Source organism: Anopheles coustani, assembly GCF_943734705.1.
Source record: "Anopheles coustani chromosome X unlocalized genomic scaffold, idAnoCousDA_361_x.2 X_unloc_99, whole genome shotgun sequence".
In the NCBI taxonomy this organism is placed as follows: domain Eukaryota; kingdom Metazoa; phylum Arthropoda; class Insecta; order Diptera; family Culicidae; genus Anopheles; species Anopheles coustani.
Window position 1 is genome coordinate 5001 of NW_026525213.1, and position 15284 is coordinate 20284.

The following is a 15284-nucleotide window of genomic DNA, read 5'->3' on the forward strand; positions in this document are numbered from 1 at the left end:
TCTTACCCAGGACCGCCGAAGCAGCGTGGACCAGGGGAGAACTGAACTTTATACTTCACACCACAGTATTGAGTAATGTGCCCTCTTCCACATAGGGCAAGCTGGAATGTTCCATTTTACCCAGGACGGCCGAAGCGGCGTGGACCAGTGGAGGACTACACAATCATGAGGTTTGATATCGACTTGTGTGTTTCAATAGGATACCGATGGTATGGTTTGAACCGATTTGATTTAGCCATTCTGAAGTCATCACTTGGTTGAAGCGCTGAACTAGGGAGGCATCGTTTACATATATATTGGTTTTCGCATGCTCTACTAGGTTAATGTCATGAGGTTGGCTATCGAGCATGCCCAAGTGATGACTTGATTGTGTGCTTGCTTGAATTCTTCACATTTCATACCATCGGTTAGTTGTCGAATCATTCCTCGATCATAACCTTCGTTCTTGGTTCATGTATGCTCTCTTCCACATAGGGCAAGCTAGAATTAACTATCTTACCCAGGACCGCCGAAGCAGCGTGGACCAGGGGAGAACTATACTTTGTCTTGTATGCCCTCTTCCACATAGGGCAAGCTAGAACTAACTATCTTACCCAGGACCGCCGAAGCAGCGTGGACCAGTGGAGGACTATACTTTGTTCATAACACCACAGTATTGAGTAATGTGCCCTCTTCCACATAGGGCAAGCTAGAATGAACTATCTTACCCAGGACCGCCGGAGCAGTGTGGACCAGTGGAGGACTACACAATCATGAGGTTTGATATCGACTTGTGTGTTTCAATAGGGTACCGATGGTATGTTTTGAACCGATTTGATTTAGCCATTCTGAAATCATCACTTGGTTGAAGCGCTGAACTAGGGAGGGGCATCGTTTACATATATATTGGTTTTCGCATGCTCTACTAGGTTAATGTCATAGGGTTGGCTATCGAGCATGCCCAAGTGATGACTTGATTGTGTGCTTGCTTGAATTCTTCACATTTCATACCATCGGTTAGTTGTCGAATCATTCCTCGATCATAACCTTCGTTCTTGGTTCATGTATGCTCTCTTCCACATAGGGCAAGCTAGAATTAACTATCTTACCCAGGACCGCCGAAGCAGCGTGGACCAGGGGAGAACTATACTTTGTCTTGTATGCCCTCTTCCACATAGGGCAAGCTAGAACTAACTATCTTACCCAGGACCGCCGAAGCAGCGTGGACCAGTGGAGGACTATACTTTGTTCATAACACCACAGTATTGAGTAATGTGCCCTCTTCCACATAGGGCAAGCTAGAATGAACTATCTTACCCAGGACCGCCGGAGCAGTGTGGACCAGTGGAGGACTCTATACTTTATACTTCACACCACAGTATTGAGTACGACTTGCATAAAGCCCCTAATGAGAACCACGAGGGCTCTCTCAATGTAGAACCACGAGGGCTCTAGTACCGATTCTCTCGGTACGGCTTGGTCCGTGTTCCTTTATGCTTGTACTCTAAGTATTAAGTATTGTGTCCTCTTCCACATAGGGCAAGCTAGAACTAACTATCTTACCCAGGACCGCCGAAGCAGTGTGGACCAGGGGAGGACTATACTTTATACTTCACACACTAGCCATACTGAAGTCATCACTTGGTGGGGGTGAACTACGGCGGTATCTATCGTTTTGGTTCGGTCTATATAGGGTCGCTTGCATGCTCATTCGAATATAATGTAATTGTGTATGGCAATATGAGCATGCCCAAGTGATGACTTTGTTTCAAGCTCAACAGGTAGGGTATTGAGTCCTCTTCCACATAGGGCAAGCTAGAATGAACTATCTTACCCAGGACTGCCGGAGCAGCGTGGACCAGTGGAGGACTCTATACTTTATACTTCACACCACAGTATTGAGTACTTCTTGCATAAAGCCCCTAATGAGAACCACGAGGGCTCTCTCAATGTAGAACCACAAGGGCTCTAGTACCGATTCTCTCGGTACGGCTTGGTCCGTGTTCCTTTATGCTTGTACTCTTAGAAAGTCTCAACCCGGAGGTCTTGACTTTGATTGTCATAGTTGGACTACGACGGGGTATCCGACTCATCGAATACCCCAGAAGCACACCATCTTTCGGGTAGGCGGTACGCGTACCTCCGGACGCGGAAGTCTCAACCCGGAGGTCTTGACTTTGTATTGTCATAGTTGGACTACGACGGGGTATCCGACTCATCGAATACCCCAGAAGCACACCATCTTTCGGGTAGGCGGTACGCGTACCTCCGGACGCGGAAGTCTCAACCCGGAGGTCTTGACTTTGATTGTCATAGTTGGACTACGACGGGGCATCCGACCATTGCTGATCGAACACCCCTGATTCACCATCTTTCGGGTAGGCGGTACGCGTACCTCCGGACGCGGAAGTCTCAACCCGGAGGTCTTGACTTGGATTGTCATAGTTGGACTACGACGGGGCATCCGACCATTGCTGATCGAACACCCCTGATTCACCATCTTTCGGATAGGAGGTGCGCCCACCTCCGACGCGGAAGTCTCAACCCGGAGGTTCGGACTTAGAGTTTTTCCCATTCAAAAGTTTTTCTCTTAGCCATACTGAAGTCATCACTTGGTGAACGATTGAACTAGGGCGGGTTAATCGTTTATAGGTATCATGTGGTTTGCATGCTCTCTTAGGTTAAGGTCATGTGGTTGGCTATCGAGCATGCCCAAGTGATGACTTTGTTTCACGCTTGCTTGATTTCTTCATGATTCCCTGTTATATAGTGTAATCATTCGAGAACAGGGAATCTTTGGTTTTGCTCAACAGGTATTGGATGTCAACTTGGTATCTAGATCGCATTAAGTCTCAACCCTTAGGTTCGGACTTGTATAGTGACATCTTGTTACGGTCTTGAGTCTCAACCCGCAGGTTCGGACTACTTAGTGTTTGATCGAATATAATATGGCAACTTGTGCCTAAGTCTCAACCCGCAGGTTCGGACTTCTGTTTATTTGGCCAATGTATGTATAAGGCAACTTGTGCCTAAGTCTCAACCCGCAAGTTCGGACTTGTGTATTTGTTCGAAGTCATGTATAAGGCAACGTGTGCCTAAGTCTCAACCCGCAGGTTCGGACTTGTTAGTGTTTCGTCAACTTTCATATGGCAACTTGTGCCTAAGTCTCAACCCGCAGGTTCGGACTTGTGTATTTGTTCGAAGTCATGTATAAGGCAACTTGTGCCTAAGTCTCAACCCGCAGGTTCGGACTTGTGTATTTGTTCAAAGTCATGTATAAGGCAACTTGTGCCTAAGTCTCAACCCGCAGGTTCGGACTTCTATAGTGTTTCGTCAATTATCATATGGCAACTTGTGCCGAAGTCTCAACCCGCAGGTTCGGACTTCTATAGTGTTTCGTCAATTATCATATGGCAACTTGTGCCGAAGTCTCAACCCGCAGGTTCGGACTTCTGGAAGGATCACTTGGCCACTAATGATCCTTCCGCAGGTTCACCTACGGAAACCTTGTTACGACTTTTACTTCCTCTAAATCATCAAGTTCGGTCAACTTCGATAAAGCAGACGCGGTTCACGAGGATCCAGCGAACGATCATCTCCAAAGACCTCACTAAATAATCCATCGGTAGTAGCGACGGGCGGTGTGTACAAAGGGCAGGGACGTATTCAACGCTGGCTGATGACCAGCACTTACTAGAAGTTCCGAGTTCATATGGACCATTGCAATCCATAATCCCTACTAAGTGAGTATTTGAGTGATTTCCCGTTCCTCTCGGAATAGGAGACACGCTGCTACCCACATTGTAGCACGCGTGTAGCCCAGAACATCTAAGGGCATCACGGACCTGTTATCGCTCGATCTCATTTTGCTAAACACAAATTGTCCTGCTAAGCAGCGTACCGTAAGTGCACTTGCGCACACGAACAGCGAAGGTGTCAGGTCATACTCCACCGAAAGGTCCTAACCCGTTCCAATCGGCATCGACGCATTAACGCTGACTGCGTTCTAGTTAGCATATGTGAGTCACGTTCGTTATCGGAATTAACCAGACAAATCAATCCACGAACTAAGAACGGCCATGCACCACTACCCTTAAATTTGAGAAAGAGCTATTAATCTGTCTCACCTCCATAAGTTCGGACCTGGTAAGTTTTCCCGTGTTGAGTCAAATTGAACCGCAAGCTCCATTTCATTGTGGTGCCCTTCCGTCAATTCCTTTAAGTTTCAACTTTGCAACCATACTTCCCCCGGAACCTGACTTTGGTTTCCCGGAAGCTACTGAGAGCACCTGGTTGTAGCGTCTCCCAATTGCTAGTTGGCATCGTTTACGGTTAGAACTAGGGCGGTATCTAATCGCCTTCGATCCTCTAACTTTCGTTCTTGATTAAAGAAAGCATCCTTGACAAATGCCTTCGCTTTAGTTAGTCTTACGACGGTCTACGAATTTCACCTCTCGCGCCGTAATACTAGTGTCCCCAACTACTTCTGTTAATCATTACCTCCGGTCTGAGTACAAACCAATGAAAGATTAGACCAAGGTCGTATTCCATTATTCCATGCAAGATTATTCTAGGGCGTTTGGGCACCCTGCTTTAAGCACTCTAATTTGTTCAAGGTAAACGTGAGCGGTCGAGCTCTATGTTACACTTGCACCCGTTGAAGGGCACACCATGACACAGACTTGGTGCCCTACCACACCATTGAGTCGCAACCAGATTCCGACTTGGCCCACCGACCACGGGTTGACCGGGTCGGCGGAGCCGGACTGTGTTGGACAAGTATCAACTTCGAACGTTTTAACCGCAACAATTTTAATATACGCTAGTGGAGCTGGAATTACCGCGGCTGCTGGCACCAGACTTGCCCTCCACTTGATCCTCGTAGAAGGATTTATGCTCTACTCATTCCAATTATGAAACATCATTAAAGAGTTTCATATTGTTATTTCTCGTCACTACCTCCCCGTCCCGGGATTGGGTAATTTACGCGCCTGCTGCCTTCCTTGGATGTGGTAGCCATTTCTCAGGCTCCCTCTCCGGAATCGAACCCTGATTCCCCGTTACCCGTTGCAACCATGGTAGTCCTCTATACTACCATCCATAGTTGATAGGGCAGATATTTGCGAGATCTGTCGTCGGTGCGAGACCATACGATCAGCATCATTATCCAGACTTCAACTCAATGACACGGAGAACCCGCGATTGGTTTGACTAATAAGTGCACCAGTTCCCGCGAGGGTCCTGGCATGTTGCATGTATTAGCTCTAGATTTTCCACAGTTATCCAAGTAACTAGGTTGATGATCTCGTAAATTATAGCTGTTATACTGAGCCTTATGCGGTTTCACATTAAATCTGTTTGTACTTAGACATGCATGGCTTAACCTTTGAGACGAGCGTATATTACTGGTAGGATCAACCAGAATTCCGACTTTGCGTTCGAATGTTCATTGTCCCATTGCACCCGGAGGAGCAAACACCACGTTCTATATGTTGTCAAGTCCGGTAGCACACGGGAGGCGAGCCCCCGTGCGAACCTCATTGCCCTCGTATCACACACACCCGATGCACCGGACAGGCACTTGAGCGGCATTCGACTCCGCTAAGCGCACGTGCGCCCGATTGTGCATGCGCTGACGGGGCCTTCATACCCCTACCACAGCGACCTTATGCCAAACTTCCATGAATACTTAGGTGAGCTGACAAGGGCCTTCATTTCCCTACCATCAACTAAAGGACACGCTAGGCGCGTCCGATCATTGCAACTGCGGGGCTTTCATACCCCAATCACCACAGTACGCAATTCACCAGAGTTTAATCACAACCCCCCCGGACATGGCACACTATTAACTTGCAACAAAACTTAGTGTGTGCCGGGCACATCGGTTCCACAAAATCATTCCCGATGTACCCCAATTGGGGTTGTGAACGCATCCATGGTCCTCTGACACACCCAACCAAGCGTGGATACTACATACCTCAAACACCCAGTACACTAACAGACAAATCAATATATGGTTGCTTTCCCCCAGACATTTGCCAATCACTTGGCACCCGGACAGGAACTCGCTCCTGATTGCGCCATTGCCACCCATTTGCCAAGAGCGAGTTCTGTATGTAGATTTCATTTGGAAAGACAACCGTGTACTGGATATTCTATCCGACGATTACAGATGACGAGTACGAGACTCGACTACACTCACGGATAATACATTTTGGGTCGAGATTGCTTTCGGGGTTTTCGATTGGTCTTGCGCTTGTAAACGTATAACTTTGACTTGTGGTAACCTCGGTATGTTAGTCGATCACGTGGTTGTGAACTGGGTAAGGGTGGGCAATCTGTTCACTTGCACTCTGGGTAGGAATAGGTGAGCGCTATAGGTTAAGATCATTGTATGGTTCCATCGTGATGACTTTCGCTAGATAGTAGGATGTTTGGATAGTTATAACGTTTTTGGCCATTTGTTCATAGTGTTCGGTTCATTGAGGAATTCGATTGGTCTTTGCTTCACACACGTGGTCGATCACTTGGATGTGAACTAGGGTGAGAATAAGGTGTTCACTAGTGCTCTTAGGTTTTGGATCAGTACTGAGCACTTGATTGGTTTCGCATAATATGTATCCATAGTGATGACTCTTTCCAGCTTAAGATTTCGTGACCGGTTTCGAATCCTTCCCACGTTCGCTTTTACTTGGTTAGGTTTTCGAGTGTAGATTTGAAAGCAATCTCATGTATGTATCCCATCTGATATAAGCCACTGACAGTTCATGTCACCTCGTTCAACTCTCGCTGGGTCACAGAAGTATGTTACTGCGCCCATTATCCCTACTCGGATAGGTTCGGTTCGTTCGTTTTATACTACGGTGAGTAAACTCAATTTGTGCATCGCATAGCCATGGAAAGCAAGCTTTCGCGGGCCTCTTCGACTGTTTTGATACGAGCTGTGCCCGTGATGCTTGTCATCCCAGGATACTAGACCCCTTTGGACGACCGCATGACCATCAGAAAGTAAATTCCACGTTCGATTTGGGGTGTGAACCCCGAACATAAAGTCTTTGTGTAGAACCACGAGGGCTCTATAGTACCGATTCTCTCGGTACGCTTGGTCCGTGTTCCTTTATGTTCGTACTCTTGTGAATAAGATTCACGTTCGTTTTGGGATATTTGCTACTGTCACCGTTTGAGTACTATGGGGCTTGAACCCCTAACATAAAGTCTTTGTGTAGAACCACGAGGGTTCTATAGTACCGATTCTCTCGGTACGCTTGGTCCGTGTTCCTTTATGTTCGTACTCTTGTGTGTATAATATTCATGTTCGGTTTGGGATATTTGCTACTTTCACCAGGGTCCCGTTCTTCATACAAGTCTGCCTTGCTAATGTGGTAACTTTATAGTGTAGTTCTGACATCCCAATTTTGGGACTTAGCCGATTTTTCGTATATTTCCATATGACCCATAGGGTCCCTTTCTTCATACAAGCTTGCCTAGGGCGATCGGTCAAAACTTGTCTTACTATTCGATTGGTCTTCGCACTTTCACCCTAGGCAGTTCGCCTAGGTCTGTCTTCTTGAGGAGGCCAAAACCCGAAATAAGGAGGTTCGGCCGACCCTGAAACCTCCCCTGTCTGAACTACACTAACCCGATTTTTCAGGGTCCTCAGCGCCATACAACTTTGCCTAGGTCACTTGTACTCTTGACTTAGGCCATCCGACTTGGTCCGTGTTTCTTCCTAGGGTTCACCTAGGTACTTTGCCTTGCTTGATGTGGTAACTTTTTAGTGTAGTTCAGACATCCTAATTTTGGGACTTAGCCGATTTTTCATGTATTTCCATATGACCCATAGGGTCCCTTTCTTCATACAAGCTTGCCTAGGGCGATCGGTCAAAACTTGTCTTACTATTCGATTGGTCTTCGCACTTTCACCCTAGGCAGTTCGCCTAGGTCTGTCTTCTTGAGGAGGCCAAAACCCGAAATAAGGAGGTCCAGCCGACCCTGAAACCTCCCCTGTCTTAACTACACTAACCCGATTTTTCATGGTCCTCAGCGCCATACAACTTTGCCTAGGTCACTTGTACTCTTGACTTAGGCCATCCGACTTGGTCCGTGTTTCTTCCTAGGGTTCACCTAGGTACTTTGCCTTGCTTGATGTGGTAACTTTTTAGTGTAGTTCAGACATCCCAATTTCGGGACTTAGCCGATTTTTCGTATATTTCCACATGACCCATAGGGACCCTTTCTTCATACAAGCTTGCCTAGGGCGATCGGTCAAAACTTGTCTTACTATTCGATTGGTCTTCGCACTTTCACCCTAGGCACTTTGCCTAGGTCTGTCTTCTTGAGGAGGCCAAAACCCGAAATAAGGAGGTTCAGCCGACCCAGAAACCTCCCCTGTCTGAACTACACTAACCCGATTTTTCAGGGTCCTCAGCGCCATACAACTTTGCCTAGGTCACTTGTACTCTTGACTTAGGCCATCTGACTTGGTCCGTGTTTCTTCCTAGGGTTCACCTAGGTACTTTGCCTTGCTTGATGTGGTAACTTTTTAGTGTAGTTCAGACATCCCAATTTTGGGACTTAGCCGATTTTTCATGTATTTCCATATGACCCATAGGGTCCCTTTCTTCATACAAGCTTGCCTAGGGCGATCGGTCAAAACTTGTCTTACTATTCGATTGGTCTTCGCACTTTCACCCTAGGCAGTTTGCCTAGGTGTAGCTTCTTGAGGAGGTCAAAACCCAAAATAAGGAGGTTCAGCCGACCCAAAAACCTCCCCTGTCTAAACTACACTAACCAGATTTTTCAGGGTCCTCACCGTCATACAACTTTGCCTAGGTCACTTGTTCTCTTGACTTAGGCCATCTGACTTGGTCCGTGTTTCTTGCTAGGGTTCACCTAGGTACTTTGCCTTGCTTGATGTGGTAACTTTTTAGTGTAGTTCAGACATCCCAATTTTGGGACTTAGCCGATTTTTCATGTATTTCCATATGACCCATAGGGTCCCTTTCTTCATACAAGCTTGCCTAGGGCGATCGGTCAAAACTTGTCTTACTATTCGATTGGTCTTCGCACTTTCACCCTAGGCAGTTTGCCTAGGTGTAGCTTCTTGAGGAGGTCAAAACCCAAAATAAGGAGGTTCAGCCGACCCAAAAACCTCCCCTGTCTAAACTACACTAACCAGATTTTTCAGGGTCCTCACCGTCATACAACTTTGCCTAGGTCACTTGCACTCTTGACTTAGGCCATCTGACTTGGTCCGTGTTTCTTGCTAGGGTTCACCTAGGTAGTTTGCCTTGCTTGATGTGGTTACTTTTTAGTGTAGTTCTGACATCCCAATTTTGGGACTTAGCCGATTTTTCATGTATTTCCATATGACCCTTAGGGTCCCTTTCTTCATACAAGCTTGCCTAGGGCGATCGGTCAAAACTTGTCTTACTATTCGATTGGTCTTCGCACTTTCACCCTAGGCAGTTTGCCTAGGTGTAGCTTCTTGATGAGGCCAAAACCCAAAATAAGGGGGTTCGGCCGACCCAATATCCTACCCTGTCTAAACTACACTAACCAGATTTTTCAGGGTCCTCAGCGCCATACAACTTTGCCTAGGTCACTTGTTCTATTGACTTAGGCCATCTGACTTGGTCCGTGTTTCTTCCTAGGGTTCACCTAGGTTCTTTGCCTTGCTTGGTGTGGTAACTTTTTAGTGTAGTTCTGACATCCTCATTTTGGGACTTAGCCGATTTTTCGTAAAATACCATATGACCCATATGGGTCCTTTCCTTCATATAAGTTTGCCTTGCTTGGTATGGTAACATTTGAGTGTAGTTCTGACATCATCATTTTGGGACTTAGCCGATTTTTCGTAAAATACCATATGACCCATATGGGTCCTTTGCTTCATATAAGTTTGCCTTGCTTGGTGTGGTAACATTTGAGTGTAGTTCTGACATCCCCATTTTGGGACTTAGCCGATTTTTCAATCAATACCATATGACCCATCAGGGTCCTTTGCTTCATATAAGTTTGCCTTGCTTGGTGTGGTAACATTTGAGTGTAGTTCTGACATCCCCATTTTGGGACTTAGCCGATTTTTCGTAAAATACCATATGACCCATCAGGGTCCTTTCCTTCATATAAGTTTGCCTTGCTTGGTGTGGTAACATTTGAGTGTAGTTCTGACATCCCCATTTTGGGACTAAGCCTATTTTTCGTAAAATACCATATGACCCATCAGGGTCCTTTCCTTCATATAAGTTTGCCTTGCTTGGTGTGGTAACATTTGAGTGTAGTTCTGACATCCCCATTTTGGGACTTAGCCGATTTTTCGATCCATACCATATGACCCATCAGGGTCCTTTGCTTCATATAAGTTTGCCTTGCTTGGTGTGGTAACATTTGAGTGTAGTTCTGACATCCCCATTTTGGGACTTAGCCGATTTTTCGTAAAATACCATATGACCCATCAGGGTCCTTTGCTTCATATAAGTTTGCCTTGCTTGGTGTGGTAACATTTGAGTGTAGTTCTGACATCATCATTTTGGGACTTAGCCGATTTTTCGTAAAATACCATATGACCCATCAGGGTCCTTGCCTTCATATAAGTTTGCCTTGCTTGGTGTGGTAACACATGAGTGTAGTTCTGACATCCCCATTTTGGGACTTAGCCGATTTTTCGTAAAATACCATATGACCCATCAGGGTCCTTGCCTTCATATAAGTTTGCCTTGCTTGGTGTGGTAACATTTGAGTGTAGTTCAGACATCCCCATTTTGGGACTTAGCCGATTTTTCGATCCATACCATATGACCCATCAGGGTCCTTGCCTTCATATAAGTTTGCCTTGCTTGGAGTGGTAACATTTTAGTGTAGTTCTGACATCACCATTTTGGGACTTAGCCGATTTTTCGTAAAATACCATATGACCCATCAGGGTCCTTGCCTTCATATAAGTTTGCCTTGCTTGGTGTGGTAACATTTTAGTGTAGTTCTGACATCATCATTTTGGGACTTAGCCGATTTTTCGTAAAATACCATATGACCCATCAGGGTCCTTGCCTTCATATAAGTTTGCCTTGCTTGGTGTGGTAACACATGAGTGTAGTTCTGACATCCCCATTTTGGGACTTAGCCGATTTTTCGTAAAATACCATATGACCCATCAGGGTCCTTGCCTTCATATAAGTTTGCCTTGCTTGGTGTGGTAACATTTGAGTGTAGTTCAGACATCCCCATTTTGGGACTTAGCCGATTTTTCGATCCATACCATATGACCCATCAGGGTCCTTGCCTTCATATAAGTTTGCCTTGCTTGGAGTGGTAACATTTTAGTGTAGTTCTGACATCACCATTTTGGGACTTAGCCGATTTTTCGTAAAATACCATATGACCCATCAGGGTCCTTGCCTTCATATAAGTTTGCCTTGCTTGGTGTGGTAACATTTTAGTGTAGTTCTGACATCACCATTTTGGGACTTAGCCGATTTTTCGTAAAATACCATATGACCCATCAGGGTCCTTTGCTTCATATAAGTTTGCCTTGCTTGGTGTGGTAACATATGAGTGTAGTTCTGACATCCCCATTTTGGGACTTAGCCGATTTTTCGTAAAGTACCATATGACCCATCAGGGTCCTTTGCTTCATATAAGTTTGCCTTGCTTGGTGTGGTAACACATGAGTGTAGTTCTGACATCCCCATTTTGGGACTTAGCCGATTTTTCGTAAAATACCATATGACCCATCAGGGTCCTTGCCTTCATATAAGTTTGCCTTGCTTGGTGTGGTAACATTTGAGTGTAGTTCAGACATCCCCATTTTGGGACTTAGCCGATTTTTCGTAAAATACCATATGACCCATATGGGTCCTTTGCTTCATATAAGTTTGCCTTGCTTGGTGTGGTAACTTTTTAGTGTAGTTCTGACATCCCCATTTTGGGACTTAGCCGATTTTTCGTAAAATACCATATGACCCATCAGGGTCCTTGCCTTCATATAAGTTTGCCTTGCTTGGTGTGGTAACATTTTAGTGTAGTTCTGACATCACCATTTTGGGACTTAGCCGATTTTTCGTAAAATACCATATGACCCATCAGGGTCCTTTGCTTCATATAAGTTTGCCTTGCTTGGTGTGGTAACACATGAGTGTAGTTCTGACATCCCCATTTTGGGACTTAGCCGATTTTTCGACCAATACCATATGACCCATCAGGGTCCTTTGCTTCATATAAGTTTGCCTTGCTTGGTGTGGTAACATTTGAGTGTAGTTCTGACATCCCCATTTTGGGACTTAGCCGATTTTTCGATCCATCCTATATGACCCATCAGGGTCCTTTTTCTTCATATAAGTTTCCCAAGACTTAGTGCTTTTTACCTTTGGACACCAATATCACCCTTACGGGTTTCTTTGATCTTCTCACTTTGTATTGACCAAATGTAGGTCTTGCCATGCCAAACATATAATTGTTCTACACCAAGTCTCTATCTCGTACCGCCAGCTCGGTACATTCGATCAACCTGCCCTTAAGGCACCCGGGACTTAGCCATTTTTTCACATTTTTCATGATTTTGAGGCAACTTTTCTCGACTTTGTCACCTTATATCACCAAGATCCTTTCCCTTTAGCGCTTCACTCTGTTCGTATGATATTTAGCGCTGACTATCACCTTTCTATCGCTGACCTCAACTTCTTATTCGGTGCCATAGAGCCAGAGATATTTGGTGTATGCTGTTATAAGGGAAGTTTGTCACTTTTTCAAAGGCCCACTTTGGGACGCCCATATCTCACCTTCACGTATCTTCGATCTTCTTGTCGTCTATGGACGAAACTTAGGTCTTGTATTGGCCAACTTATAAATGTTCTACGGCCAAGCCGTATCTCTTACCGCCAGCCCGGTATTCATGGACTTAGTCGGATTTTCGCCTCTCGTGGTAACAATTTCTGACTTTGACTCACAATAACACCCGAACGGTCACATGCTAGCGCTTTGCTTGGTAGGAATTATAGTTAGCGCTACCTTTTCTCTTTCCATCGATACCTTGTTCGTTCCATTCCATGCCATACAGCCGAAGTTATGATGTTTCCCGTTTTCCATATCATGTGGAGCTTATGCTCTGGGAAAACCATCTAACACCTGTACCACCCTTTTGGGTACCACCGATCTCGTCACTATGTTCGGGCCAAATATAGGTTATAACATGCCCAACATATAATTGTTCTACACCAAGTCTCTATCTCTTACCGCCTGCTCGGTATTTTACTCGTAAGTCCAAATTTCACAACTTGTACTTTTTGGCCCAATGTACTCGAGTTTCAATTTTGGTAACATTTTTCGACTTTGACACTTAATAACTTCCAAATCATGCTAGTTAGCGCTTTGCTTTCTTCTAGTCGTATCTAGCGCTGGGTGTTACCTTTCCAAAACATATCCTAGCTTAACAATCCATGCCATACAGCCGGAGCTATACGGTGCACAAGTCAAATCCATTTTAGCCATGTTTCATTTTTGCTAATTTTTGACCACTCGTATCACCCTTCCAGAGTGGTCCGATCTTCTCGCTTTCTATGGACGACTTTTAGGTCTCGTAGAGGCAAACTTATAAGTATTCTACGTCAACCCGCTATCTCTTACCGCTTGCTCGGTATTCTTGGTCTTGTGTGATTTTTGGCCATTTTGGTATTATTTTTCCACTTTGTCGCTTAATAACTCAGTTTTGCTCAACACTTAGCGCTTCGGTTGTTTGGGATTATAGTTAGCGCTCGGTTCGACCTTTCCAACACTGATCTAAGCTTGTCGATCCGTTCCATACAGCCTGAGTTATTCGCGATACCGTGTTTCAATCCATTTCTCAAGTCTCGTTTTGGTCCAACTTTGAACCAGCCATATCACCCTGATGGGTACCTCCGATCTTCTCGCTCTATATTGGCCAAAGTTAGGTCTTGTGGTAACGTACTTATGATTGTTCTACGCCGTGTTCGTAGCTCTTATCGTTCGCCCGCTATTTTCGATCATAAGGTGAATTTTCGCCTCTAAACCACCATTTTTCACCTTTGCCCTCTAATATGACCGACTTGCTCAACACCTAGCGCTTCGCTTGGTAGGACACATAGCTAGCGCTCGTCAAGACCTTTCCAACGCATATCCAAGCTTTCCGATCCGAGCCATACAGCCTGAGCTATAGGCGATACCGTTTTTCCCATTTTCTTGGTCACACGCACTTTAGGGTACCCCTTTTTGCCTTTGACCCTTAATACCTCCTCCGGGTCACTAGTAGGCGCTCAGCTTGGTAGGAAACATAGCTAGAGCAGGCCTTCACCTTTCCAAAACTGCCTCAAGTGTACCGATCCGACATCTAGAACCAAAGTTATGGTCATTCCTATCATGCTCTACTTTCATGGTCAACCTCCACCAAGCACACCTAGGTTGGACCAACTTTCACCAACTCATCTCGAACCCCAAATTTGCTTCGACCTACTAGGTTTCCCTAGCAAAGTGGCCAAAACATCCATTACAACACGACTGGTCTTTCTGGTGGTCGACCTAGGCGACTTTGTTCGACGACCACCACCCCATGGAACTAAAAGACGTCCCTTGATACGGACCACCGATACATTTTCCGGCCTGTCTAAACTACACTCATCGAAATTTTTTTGGGTCCCCACCGTCATACAAGTTTGCCTAGGTCAAGTTTTTCTTCCGGATCGGCCGCGGACCTCACTTTTCATTATCTAGGGAGGCCATAGGGCCCCAAAAGGGGTTTTTTAAAATTTTCGACACTTTCGACTTTGGTCGGATTTTTTCCGATTTTGGTCCGACCTAGGGACTTGGTGGTCCAAGGAGCCTCGGGACCAAACTTTTTTCTCAGGGGTCCCTACCTCCATACAACTTTGCCTAGGTCAATTTTTTGTTCCAAATCGACCGCGGATTTCACTTTTCAATATCTGGGGCTCGTGTAGAGTCCGAATATGAGGTTTTCTCATTTTTCGACATTTTCGACTTTTTTCGACTTTTTTCGGGTTTTTCGACCTAGGGGTCCGCCGAACAAATTTTGGGTCAAAAATTTTTATTGAACTAGTCGAAAGTACGCAAAAAGATAAGACCCATTTTAATACAGCATCCCTACTTAAAGGCATCTCGGACTTAGTCGATTTTTCATAAATTCTAAAAAATTCATATGTTATAATGCTGCGAGATGAATGGGATGCTGCATGGAGATGAATCTTGATCTTCATCATCTCCCATCTTAATACAGCATCCCTACTTAAAGGCATCTCGGACTTAGTCGATTTTTCATAAATTCTAAGAAAAACATATGT